The sequence below is a fragment of the Dendrobium catenatum genome, unplaced genomic scaffold (genome assembly GCF_001605985.2).
Source record: "Dendrobium catenatum unplaced genomic scaffold, ASM160598v2 fragScaff_scaffold_1482, whole genome shotgun sequence".
Lineage (NCBI taxonomy): Eukaryota > Viridiplantae > Streptophyta > Magnoliopsida > Asparagales > Orchidaceae > Dendrobium > Dendrobium catenatum.
In genome coordinates this window covers 177,713-189,955 of record NW_021319944.1, presented here as the reverse complement: position 1 = coordinate 189,955, position 12,243 = coordinate 177,713, and the positions used below count along the sequence as shown (strand labels likewise).

General features: G+C 31.8%; 1 long non-coding RNA gene across 1 annotated transcript; it reads right to left on the bottom strand.

Moving 5' to 3' along the window:
* Window positions 1-7,152, bottom strand: LOC110112135. Its single transcript, XR_002304993.2, has 2 exons — window positions 7,037-7,152; window positions 1-348 (listed from the first exon to the last, which is right to left on the bottom strand). It is a non-coding gene; the product is annotated as an uncharacterized LOC110112135 (long non-coding RNA).
* Window positions 7,153-12,243: the final 5,091 nt, after the last annotated feature.

Sequence of the window (12,243 nt, the reverse complement as noted above, 5' to 3'; positions counted from 1 at the left end):
TGAGAGAACACATAATCACTTTGAATTGCAACCAAACAAACAGTTCCTTATTAAGGAATGTCACTGCATTGATTTTACATAATAATTTCTCAAATAGTTGGAAGGAAGCTACTGATGATGATGATGATGATGATGAAAGTGTTAAAAATAACAAATGCCAGCTGCAAATAGCATTGCAAGCCTTTCAGAAAAACCTCAAATTTTCAGACAACAAAGAAATTATTATAACAGTTGTTTTGGCTACCACTTCTCTCAAATCAGCTAGGCCAGCTTCTCAGCTGATATTTTAGCTTTGTCCAGCTGCCGCAGCCTCTCTCCCTCCGCGCACAAATACTCATGGAGCTTCTCCTGCAATTATACCAAGTTAGCATTCTACACAACTCAATTTGATCGGTGGGTTGGGAGCTTAAGCTATCAATTAAAAGGTCTTGAATTCGAGTTTTATGTATGCGATGTATGTGTGAATCTGTCTTAATTGACCTAAATGCCACAAAAAAAAATAGCATTCTTATTAGCGGAGGCCGTCACCTCAAAAGATAACTTTACAAATGATACTTGTGGTATGTGTTTAATTTTTCATCTACATTTCGTTTGGGGCCACTTATGTCTATCAACTTTTGCTGTTAAAAGCTATTTTCCTGACACACTTTCTATCATGTTTCTCAAAAGCAACTTTTTAAAGGCAAATTTTTTAAATCTCATTGAGAAAAATTGTCATTCAAACAGAGTTTTTTTTTAAGGGATGGTTTTCCTACCAGAAAAGCAATAAATAATTTGTCCCAAATGAGATCATAAGTGCTCACAGAACCCCATTTTATATTCTAGTTCCTCTACTCTTTTTACATGAAGAAGGAACCAATTTGGTATTTTTAGAGTATGCCGTGAAATTAAAGGCAGTGGACGGAACGATATGCTTCATACGAGATCCAAAAACCCAAAGCACTCTCCTTATTGGAAAAGTTTAGATCTACAAGTGTTGTGCTCTTCTATCTGGAGATTCAAATGACATGAGAAAAAGAAGAAATCACATTATATGCACTCTTTTAATTACAAATAATTCCTGATTGAGATTATCCTATCTTTGCACTTGTACTGTGACCTTAGAAGACTAGATTTACAGTCTACCTTGGTAGACTATGGATCTATATTTGGTATAAGGTTGTAGATTTTCCTAGTTCTAGGAAATGCGTGGACAACTTAAAAGGTTGAATTCAGATCGTGTTGAGTCTAGAGAGACACCGGTTACATAAATATAAGCCATTGCTTCTATCATAAAGGGTAGAGATGATTGACATGAAACATTAGAAAGGTTTATGGACAATTTTATAAAGCAAATGACCCTCCTGACTTTAACTTCTCATAAACATAAGGGGGTTGCAATTAAACCTCATAGTAAAACTTCTCCAAAACAAAGGTGAGTGAAGATGCACAGGAGGAGGCAGATGAAGATACATGGGAGAAGGCAGATGAAGATGAGGATATTCATGTCCAACCATGACACAAACCTCCATTTAAGTTGGATTTACCTTCATATGATAGAGAGGATGTAATGCTTGGCCAAAGATACCCTTACATGCTATCATGTAGTTGAGCATTGATGCCAATAACTATCACTTGACAAAAATTTCATGATCTTAATTTAAATGTCTCCTTAATCCCATTACACATGAGAACGTCCAATGAATTCAATGATAATAACTTGGACATATATAAAGCAAGTTTTTGAAACTTCATCATAAGATAGGTCAATTTTCATGAAATATGTGAAGAGTTAACATGAATGACTCCAATTGCAGCTAAAACACCAATCAATTGTTAGTCTGTGTGGAATCTGATTGTGTCGATCAATCGGATTATGAGTGAAGGCAGGAAATGCGAGAGTGAGAGAAGATATTTATACTTATTTCTCCGCATTTTTATAGTGGATTTATTGGTGTGGGGTGGCTCCGTGGTTTTATCCCGATTTCATTTTCACCTTAAATCTTTGTGTCCATTATTTTTTGCTGCATTATATTTTTCTTATTTATTTCATTGCGGCGTTTTACTTCCACACATCCCCAACAACAACCATATTACATAAGTTAGCTCCAAGGCCATTGTAATTTAAGAAAGAGATAAAGCTAAGTTTGGATCGCAAGCAAAAAAGCCAGAGGAGGGAAATGAGTCAAAGGGTGATTAGAAAACTGATAATTAATCATATTTAAGTGACAGTAATCAAAATTGTTGGAAGCTCCGCCTTAAACTTTATGTCAAAAGGGATGCATGAAACATGAAGTAATCAATGACAAATGTTACAAAAGGTCATTGAAATTAAGAGAATGCAATATTTGAATCCAAAAATTGCCAAATGGGCATGCAAATGTGGAGCGAATCAAACAGGAGCGAATCCAATTGAACGTGTAGGACAAGCAAAGTGGTGAAAAATGTTTTTTTGCTCAGCTAGCTAGACAATTTAATCTCAAAAGCTTTGGTGCGGAAGCTTGGACTAAAGACTAACCCTCATGCATCCCAAACCTAAACTCATGATTCGGATCAACAAAAGAAAGAAGAATATCATCAGGTTTGTTATAACTAAAAAATTTATAGTTGAAGAAACTTGTGAAGTGATACTAGAAGTATGCCGCATTATTCAAGGAATTTTCATTTGTAGAAAAGGGATGTCATCTCTTTTAGAAGATTGCAAAAATGAAGATTTGTAAAAGAGGATGAAGTATTCATGCTTACAAGTTCCCCATCCTTTTCTTCTGATTCTGTAAAATATATACAAGGAAAAGTTTATGTACAACTTTTCTAACAAGAGAAGAAAGTACAATCATCCAACTTTTCTATGTTAGAATCAATTAAGAACCATAAAGATACCAAGTTCTTGCATTAATCACGCCGCAACCTATGCTCCAAAACTCGCTCCCATAGTTTTAAAGTCTGACACATTAGCTTAATACCTCTATAATTCGCACAATCTTGTACATCACCTTTATTCTTAAAAATAGGAATTAACACACTCATTCTCCACTCATCTGGCATCTTAGTCTTCAAAATAGTATTAAAAAGTTTAGTAAGCCATGAAAACATATAAGTCATCCAAAAGGAAAAAAGATTTTATACTAGAAAAGATAGGTAATTGAAACTACATCCAGTTAAGAAAACTCTACTACCGAGGAAAAAATTTTAATGCCTTGCTAACACAAAAAAGCAAAATGGTACACCGAAAATATGAGAGGAGCCATTTGCAGGAAAAAATTCGAGCACAAAGGGAGCCCTAATCTAGGAAGTTCCTGATAATAGTACACTCTTCAAGTTTATTGACCCAAGAGGCACCCTTAAATTTAAAAAATAAAATAAGTTTCTAGTATTTCTAGAAGCATTCGAAAGGTTTCATTATCAAGCCTATTTTTTTACAAAAGAAGGCCTAAGAATGGAGTGCAAATTAAGAAAGATGGGAGACCTTACAACAAAATTACCAATTCAAAATCCAAATATAGAGGTTAAAGCCTAGAGAAATTCAAAGGAAATTTTCAAATTCAAAAAGAAAAAAAAAATGTAGCAAGAAAATTCAACTAACTCTCCTAAAAGGAGAGGACTTCCAAAAAAAGGAAGGAAAAAAGTAAACTCAAGTTCCATAATTCACTCCATAGAAATCCCCCTTTCTCTCCTAACCGCTCTCATCAAAAGAGGAGAATTCTTAGGAACATTCTCTAGGTAATTTTTTTAATTATGTAAATACATTCTGATGAGCAATAATATAAGGGCTTTTCATGGAAAATTGCTGATCTTAATTATATTAGTAGATTTGCTTATTTGTATGGCTTATTTAAATTTCTAGTTTGCTTACATGTTGACTATAAATAGTCCTCTGTGTTTGCTAGTTAGAATCAATTTAGGAAGTGATTTTTTTCATTCAACTCATCTAAGACTCTCCTCCCCTCTCTATATGAGTGTTATATTTGATATCAAAATAATATAGGGTGATATGTATGTAATATTAAAGTTTTGGGTGTTAGATATGTAAATAGAATGGTATAAAATGATATGTATGTAAATTTCCCTATATAATAATATTCTATATCCCTCGTTGTTTCAGTGAGTACAGTGCTGCAAGAGCAGGAAAAATAGTAGCTCTAGTTTGAATCACTGATTGCATCCATCCATGAAAGACCTGAGACTTGTATTAGCTGTTGGTTCTCTATATTTGTGTTAAACAGTGAATCTATTCGCTATTTTATGTTAAAATAAGAGTAAAACAAACTTGGAAAAAAAAAACATACAAGGAGGAGAAGGTCTAGGGCTTCTCTGGTAGGTTATCCTGGCCCTCTAAGCAAATTCCTCACATAAGTTAGGTTGTAAATTTCATTCACAACCTCACCAGAGAATTAATTTTTTCCCAGCCATCTTACATTCTCTTTTTTTATAGCAAATCATTTTTTATTGAGACTACTCTATCTTTACCCAAAAAAACTACTTGTATTATGATCCCATTCATTGAGAAAGCTGTACCCAAAGCCAATATTGATGGATTTTGGATCAATGCTGGAGGAATAAAAGAATTGGATTCTTAGCAATCTTCAGATCAGGGTTTAATCAAACAAATTCACGAGTCAAACCTTTATCTAAGCTAGCTTTGTAAAATGAAATGCAAATGATCAAGAAGTGCAAAGCTTCTAACATTGAGCAGTTTTGGAACAAAATTTTCTTCTTAGAAAAAGAAACTCACATGAAATATCATAAAAGATGTAACATGGAGATTAAAGTGCATACCATCATTTCATAAACTTGCCTATGATTAAATTTAAGCATGTAATGCTGTATGAGATTTTAATTGACTAAAAGTATAAACTGTTAAATGATTACATGATCTATCGTAAAGTGGACATATAAAAACATAAGGGAATCAGGATCTATATATTGTGGACAATGAAATAGTTAAATGATTAAATGAAATGATAATTAATCATATCCTACTAGAGATTTCACTGGATGAAAGGGGAAGAGAGTGGGGAGGATGGCTAGGTTTTAACACTTGAATAAAAGGAAAATTTGATGTCTTGAAATTGCACATTTCCAAATAAAGATGTCGCTGGCCTCAAATCATGAAAGGTTCAGAACATTAAAAAGTACACAAGAAACACGATGTTGGTGGATGTGGCAAAATGGGTTGAACCAGAATATCTTTTGAGGTTAGGCAAAATATGATTTGAGGCTATACAGTCTTAGGCATTAAATAAAAAAGATTTTTTTTTATAATTTTGGGCAAATAAATTTATTGAGGAAGGGGTGAGAAGAAATAGTTAAAACATTTATTCTACAAAATGAAAAGAAAATCATAGTGGATAATTGACTATCTTGAGCTTTTTTATAGGTCTGCTCCTACTTATTATGTAATTTTGCTCATATTGCTTAAGCGGTTATTTTCATTTAGCATATCAACCTAATTGGATAATCCTAATACATTTAGGCTTCATTTGGGACAGCTTTCCTAATGCTTTCTAAAGTAGCTTTCTAATAAATAAAAATTGGTTTAAAAAAAAATTGTACTAAGAAGCTGTTTTATAAAGCAATAAAAAAGCTATCCCAAAGATAATCTACTAGAATATAGGAGCTCATTGCAGGTTTTTTTCCCTCTAACTTTTCCCTCTAACTTTTCCCTCTTCTATATGAGCTAATACTACTACTAAAGTAATAATATTATATGTAGATAGATTTATATCCAACATATTTGATTGAAAAAGAATTGAAATATGATAACAAATAAAATGATAAAATTACCTGGAAGAGCTTTATAATGACACAATCCTTTGTAAAGAAAAATAATTCATTTTCTATTCCGGATTTTCTCATAAAGCTTGAATGGATTAAGTTTTTTGAAGTATACAACCAGTCGGAAAAAAGGAGATTAAGATATTTTGAAAACTATGACCAAATTTCCAATTCCCGGCATCAGCACTGTTGGAGTATTCCAAACTTTTGAAATTACAAATGTATATAAACTATTACATATCACTATGACTTTAATCAAAATGGCTATAAAATGAAATCAAATTTAATTTTGAGGGTAGTCAGTTGCCCACCCTCGCCTGAAAGTGGATCCGCCACTGTGTGTCAACTCATAACCAATCATGGAGGAAAGTCACCATTAAGTTGTGAAGTTCAATTAGCGCCCTACGAAGAAATGCTTCACACAGACTCTACACATAAACCTCTCTTGTAAAACCTTTATCATCATTATCTTGAAATGTGCAGCAGCAATAAAAATTGGCTGGACTTGTATAAAAATTCTTGGTGTGTTTTGTGTTGTTTATTCGATTCCATTTATTTGTTCTCAGTTATTTAATTTTGGTCCTCACCCAATTCCCGACAGGAAAAAAGCATTTATTCCAACAAAATACATAAGTATTAGTGAAAACAGCCATAGAAATTATTTTGAAACACCCATGGTTCTATAGGTGAGCTATATACTAGTGGGTACAATTGTCATAAATAATTACATGATCACGTATATTATCAACTAACAGGCGCAGTTCAATAATAATACCAAAAAACTGAGAACAGGTAACTGCATCTAACAAGAGCAAAAAGTGCAATGAAGGAAGAGAAATAAAACTCAGCTGGAATGAAAGTTCATCCAGAACATGTTGTTATATGAACACATGAAAGGCAAATTAAATTTGGAAAATTTCATAGTAATTTCAAAAGGACGGGGTTCACCTGCAAAGATAGAAGAAACACAAAGAAAACTAAAAGCAAATATTTTCTCACGGTAATGGGCATAAGAATCAGCAAAGATCAAACGCAGATAAAAGAGTAAAAAATAGAAACAAAAAATCTGCTCCTTATTAGTAAGAAAATAACTCCTTCGCCCTAGGTTATTCATTTTCTGTAATGATCTGCCGTTAAAAAACTACTGATCGTAGAAAAACATAAATTTCGTCACAAGAATCATGCAAGAAAACCTAGTTCTTAGCTCAATCCAAAACTGAAAAAAAAAAAAAAACGATATTTAGAAGCGGAAATAACAGGCGATTTTTCAGAAAGAACACACCTTTCCGCCGAAGAGAAAGAACTGAGCGATGCCTAGGGACGCAACTCCTCCCCATATCACCACCGTCGACGACAGCAACGACCAGCTTCTGTAGATCATAGCTTCCTTTTACCTCTTCCTGTTCTTGGCTTCGGCCTCCTTATTCCCTCTAGCGACTTCGAAACAAGAACCAGAATGTTCAACTAGCAGCTGTAAATCTGTAAATCCGGATTTATTAAAATTTTTATAGGTTAAATTTTAAAAATTATTTATTATGATGGAATATAGATAGTAAAATACTAAAATTAATTTAAAATAAGCAATTCTTAAATTATTTATTTTAATTTTATATGATTTAGATATCTCATTATATATATTTTGAAACTAATTAATTTATCATTAATATAATTAAATATGTCAACTACTGATTAATTAGTAAATCATTAAATTAATTAAATTATAAATATATTATTTAATTTAAGATAATAAAGTTCCATTTGACTAATATTAATTATTAAGATTATTTGAATTGCTTAATTTTATAAATAATCGCTTAATTATATATATATATATATATATAAACCTATGATTATTAAGCTAATAAAAATATTTTTTTATTAAGAAGGGTTATCTAGTTGGGTTCGTGTTGATCATATTTGGGTCGGATTAGACCTGAACTTGACTCGTTAATCCATTTTGACACCCCTAGTCTTTTGATTTATTTTTTTCAATATCTCGCTTAAAAAGCAATAAGAAAATTGTCCCAAATAAAATTTTAATTATTCATTGTCAAATATATTTTACATTTAAGAAATGATCTTTTACTCACATTTCAACATATCCTTCTAGAGAAAGTAGATTAGAGATTTGTCTCAAATCAGATTCACTTTTTATGGCCAATACATCCAGAGTTTTTGCCATTATGTTGGCTTCTTCCTTTAAAGAGGCTTGTCTCTAAGATTTGTTAGAGAAACACAATGTTCTTTTAGTGGACTTAACAGCTTAACTTTACTAAGCTTGAACCTGCCAACTACATTTTATATGAGAAGGTAAAAGTCTCTCATAGGTAGGAGTGTCAAAGTAAATTTTTGGGTTAGTTTCCAGTCAAATCCGAAATTGACCCGCTCTTAACACATCCGATAGAAACCCGAGCCATTTGTCCAAATGGATTAAAAATCTAAACTCAAATCCGATCCAGCACCAACCCGACCGACCCGACTCATTTACTTGTTAGCAATGTTGTAAAACCCATACCAGAGATAGAACCAGAAAGAGAGATATTCAAGGTTCAATGGTTCAAATGGGTTCAAAACGGATGACTTAATAAATATTTAAATTATTTAAATTATATTTAAATAATAATATAACTTTGAATAATTATGTAATAATATAATTTTGGGACTAAAAATTAAATAAAATTTAGATATATATATATAATATATTCCATAATTTTAAAAGTTAAATATAAATAATTATTAATTTATGTAATATATTTAAATATAAGTAATTACTAATTTTAAATTTAAATGTAAATATCTTCAATCTTCAATTTTAATTCATATTTAATAGAAAATTAGTTCATATATATGTGGTGATGGAATCATGTTGGTATGATTTGCTAGTACTTAATATATAATAATTTAAAGTTTTTGAACATTATTAGATAAAAATATGTTATATTTAAATTAATTTTTTAAAATTCATATTAAAATATTTAAATATATTTTGAATTGAACCAGTAAATTTGTTAAAATCGAGACCAGTTCGTCGGTTGAATCGGTGATTCAAACCGATTTGATGTCAGACCAGTTTTTTATGAGGATCAAACCGACCATATGACTGGCTTACAGTTTAACCAGCCAGTCCGATCTAATTTGTAAAATCATGTCTACGAGTGCTGTGAGCAGGTGAGCAAGTGCAAGGCCATAAGGCGAGATTCGATAGAGCGAGGGTGGGTTAAATATGTTATTTTTTAGTTCACGGGTTAACCCTAGCTCGACTCGATATATCAATCAGGTCAACAAAAATAAACTCGAACCTGACCCATTTGTTAGACGGGTCAACCCAAACCCTAAATTTTTAGGTCGAGATATTGTTAGTGTCATATATTGACACCCCTACACATGATGCAAATCCTTTTGACGTATATCTTAATAGCCAACTCGATTTGTCTTCTAGGAGCAAGGATTAATATAATTATCATAGTCAATACAACTAAAAAGGGTTACAAAATGGCAATATATAACATTGTAGATCTTGCTTCTTTCTTCTCTTTCTCGGCCCAAGTATAATCAATAAGATAACATCTTTATATTTTTTATATTCTCATATAATAATGGGTGATTTCTCTTGGTCCTCGCCATAATGTATAGGTTATTATCAATCTAAACCACTTAAACTTGCCTTTATTTTTCTTATTGTGGCTCTTTTAGTGCATTTGGTGAATTATCAAAGTCTAGGTAGAGCATGATGCTTGGTTCATCCTTATTTGAAGAGTTAAGAGAATTTATATTTTATTTTTTTAATATTTTATCCATATGTGTACAACTTATAAGGTCTCATTAATATATTTGGCTTTATGTTATCATCAACTTGTGCCACAAGAATCAACAAATTCATTTTAAATATAAAATATTTAAAGTGTTAGGAATTTCTTAAGAAGATTTAAATAAAATTAGTGTAAAATTATGCATTCTATGAGAATTCTTGATTTTCATATCATATCCCTTATGTCATTTCTTATATTTCATGAAGAATTAAGGTATTTCATTCGAATATAAGCATTTTGACTCACAAATAAGTATTTTCAACTACATACTAAATGTTGAATCCAAAATAAAGCACCCTAATGTTTGACTAAAATAACTTTCATATACTAATAACTAACTAAGCATATGGATTTTCATATCATATCCCTTATGTCATTTCTTATATTTCATGAAGAGTTAAGGTATTTCATTCAAATATAATAAGTTCCCTTGCGCTAGGGTTTCTCAACATCGGTCGTCTCGCTTTGGAGCGACATTGAAGATGCCTTTATTCAAGATTGATGTGGGGAGGTTCTTTGGATCATTGGAAGAAGATGATGTTTGAAGGAAGGTAATCCCAATTTAGGGAACAAAGATAAACACAAGCTTCAAAGTTTCAAAATGTCATAATATTCATCAATGATCCCCTCCTTTCAAAATCTTGCTTATATAAACTACTAAGAAGATTCTAGAAATATTTAACAAACTATAGTAAGCTAGTCATAAGGAGCATTTTTAAGAACATCCTAGAAATTAGTAACAAATTTGTAACAAACTTAAATAAACTACTCGCACTACAAGAAATTCATGAATTTCTGACGGTCTAGACCAGCGGTTATGTAACCGCCGGTATTAACGACGGTTTAACCGGATGGTTATTTAATTTACCGCCGCCAGAATTAGCGGCGGTCAAATAACCGCCGGTATTATTTCTTGCCGGTGGTTCAAACTGCCGGTGTTAAGTGAATTTTTTCCAGCGACCAGAACCGCCGGAAAGCCTCCGAAAACTACCCTAAATTTAGCCGTCCCCAGCCTTTCATTTCATTTACTCACATCCTTATCTCTCTCCCTACAGATAGTTGCCCCCGTCTCCTCCGCCCTCTCAGGATCGAGATGCTACCTCTGGCCGCTGACAAGCTCTCTCCGGCCAAAGATATCGCCCCCACTCTTGCATCAAAACACGGCCGAAGATCTCGCCCCCACTCCTGCGCGAAACCAGCGTCCGAGTCCGAACCGTAACCATAGGTTTGCATTTTTTGTTTTTTTTTTTTTTCAAGTTGTTTGTGATTTTTCATATATCAAGAGGAATTAAGTTAAAGAATTGATAGGGATTAAATGGGGTTCATATTTTTATAGCCTCTTAATCACATGAAAATTAACTTTGACCACCATTTCAGAAGGAGGCTATGCCGAAATCAAAATATAGTTTTGATTATTTTAATATGATAAATTTGATTATTGATTAGGAGATAGTTTTGATTATTTTAATAAGATAGTTTTGATTAGGAGATATTTTTGATTAGTTTTGATTATTTTAATAATATAGTTTTGATTATTTTAATATGATAGTTTTGATTACATAAATGGGGTTCATATTTTAATATGATAGTTTTGATTACATAAATGGAGTTCATATTAGGTTTTCGTAGAAAAGGTCAGACAAAGTTTTGGTTTAATTTAGGGCCTAGAAAACTAAAAAAATTAATATGAAGTCTTTAATCTTTCATTTACAATCACAGATCATATGTCCCCACACATTCCTTGATCTGATGATTGGCTACTTATTATGGTCTTTGATTCTAGGGAATTATATCCTATGCCTCGACCTATCTCTTTGATCATCATTTTGCCAAATTATCTCTTAATCTAGTTTTTAGTAACATTTGTGTAATAACCAATGTAACAAAAAAACCATTAGACATGAAAATAATAATAACTAAATGACCATATAGCCAGAGCATTAAATCCATTAACAACAGAGCATCAAAGGTTGCTGCAGCAACACAAAGCATGATTTATGAGAAACATAAACTTAGGGAATTAAGTTCATGACAATATCCATGTACTTCCTGCTGGCTATTTTTGGATCGAATGGATTTTTTAACTGTATGAGTAATAGTAGAACCATTGTTGTAGTTTGATCCAAAACGTTGTTTTAATTAAAAAAAATATTTATTTAAGTATATATAGTTTTGAAAAATATTTAATTATCTTTGGGGATATTTAATTTTAAAATTTTGAAATTGAATGCGTCATTATGAACAGTATATCACCTCGAGAGGTGATCATATCGTTCTCTAACGAGTTCGTATTTTAAAATTTTAAATTCATCCGAATTATCGTAATCAAACTCAAGGAGGAACAACATATGCTCTCGTAAGATCAAAATGACGTTCAATCAATTGTTTAACTATAATAATTCGGATAAGAGATCGTTAATTTCATAATCAAAATAACGATAATAAAATAATATATCTTCCCAAAGAAAGATGATATTATCTATTATCGATTATTTTAATATGACGATAACGATCGCCATTTTTGTTTGAATTCCCAAAGATAATTAATTGAAGGTTTTTTGAAAAATTAATTTTTGAACATTAGATCTGGGTTTCTAAATCTCCTACGAGCGCAAGCCCTCGTAGTTAATTACATCGTAGGAAATAGAAGTTTCCTATGAAAACTCTCGATTAAAATAGC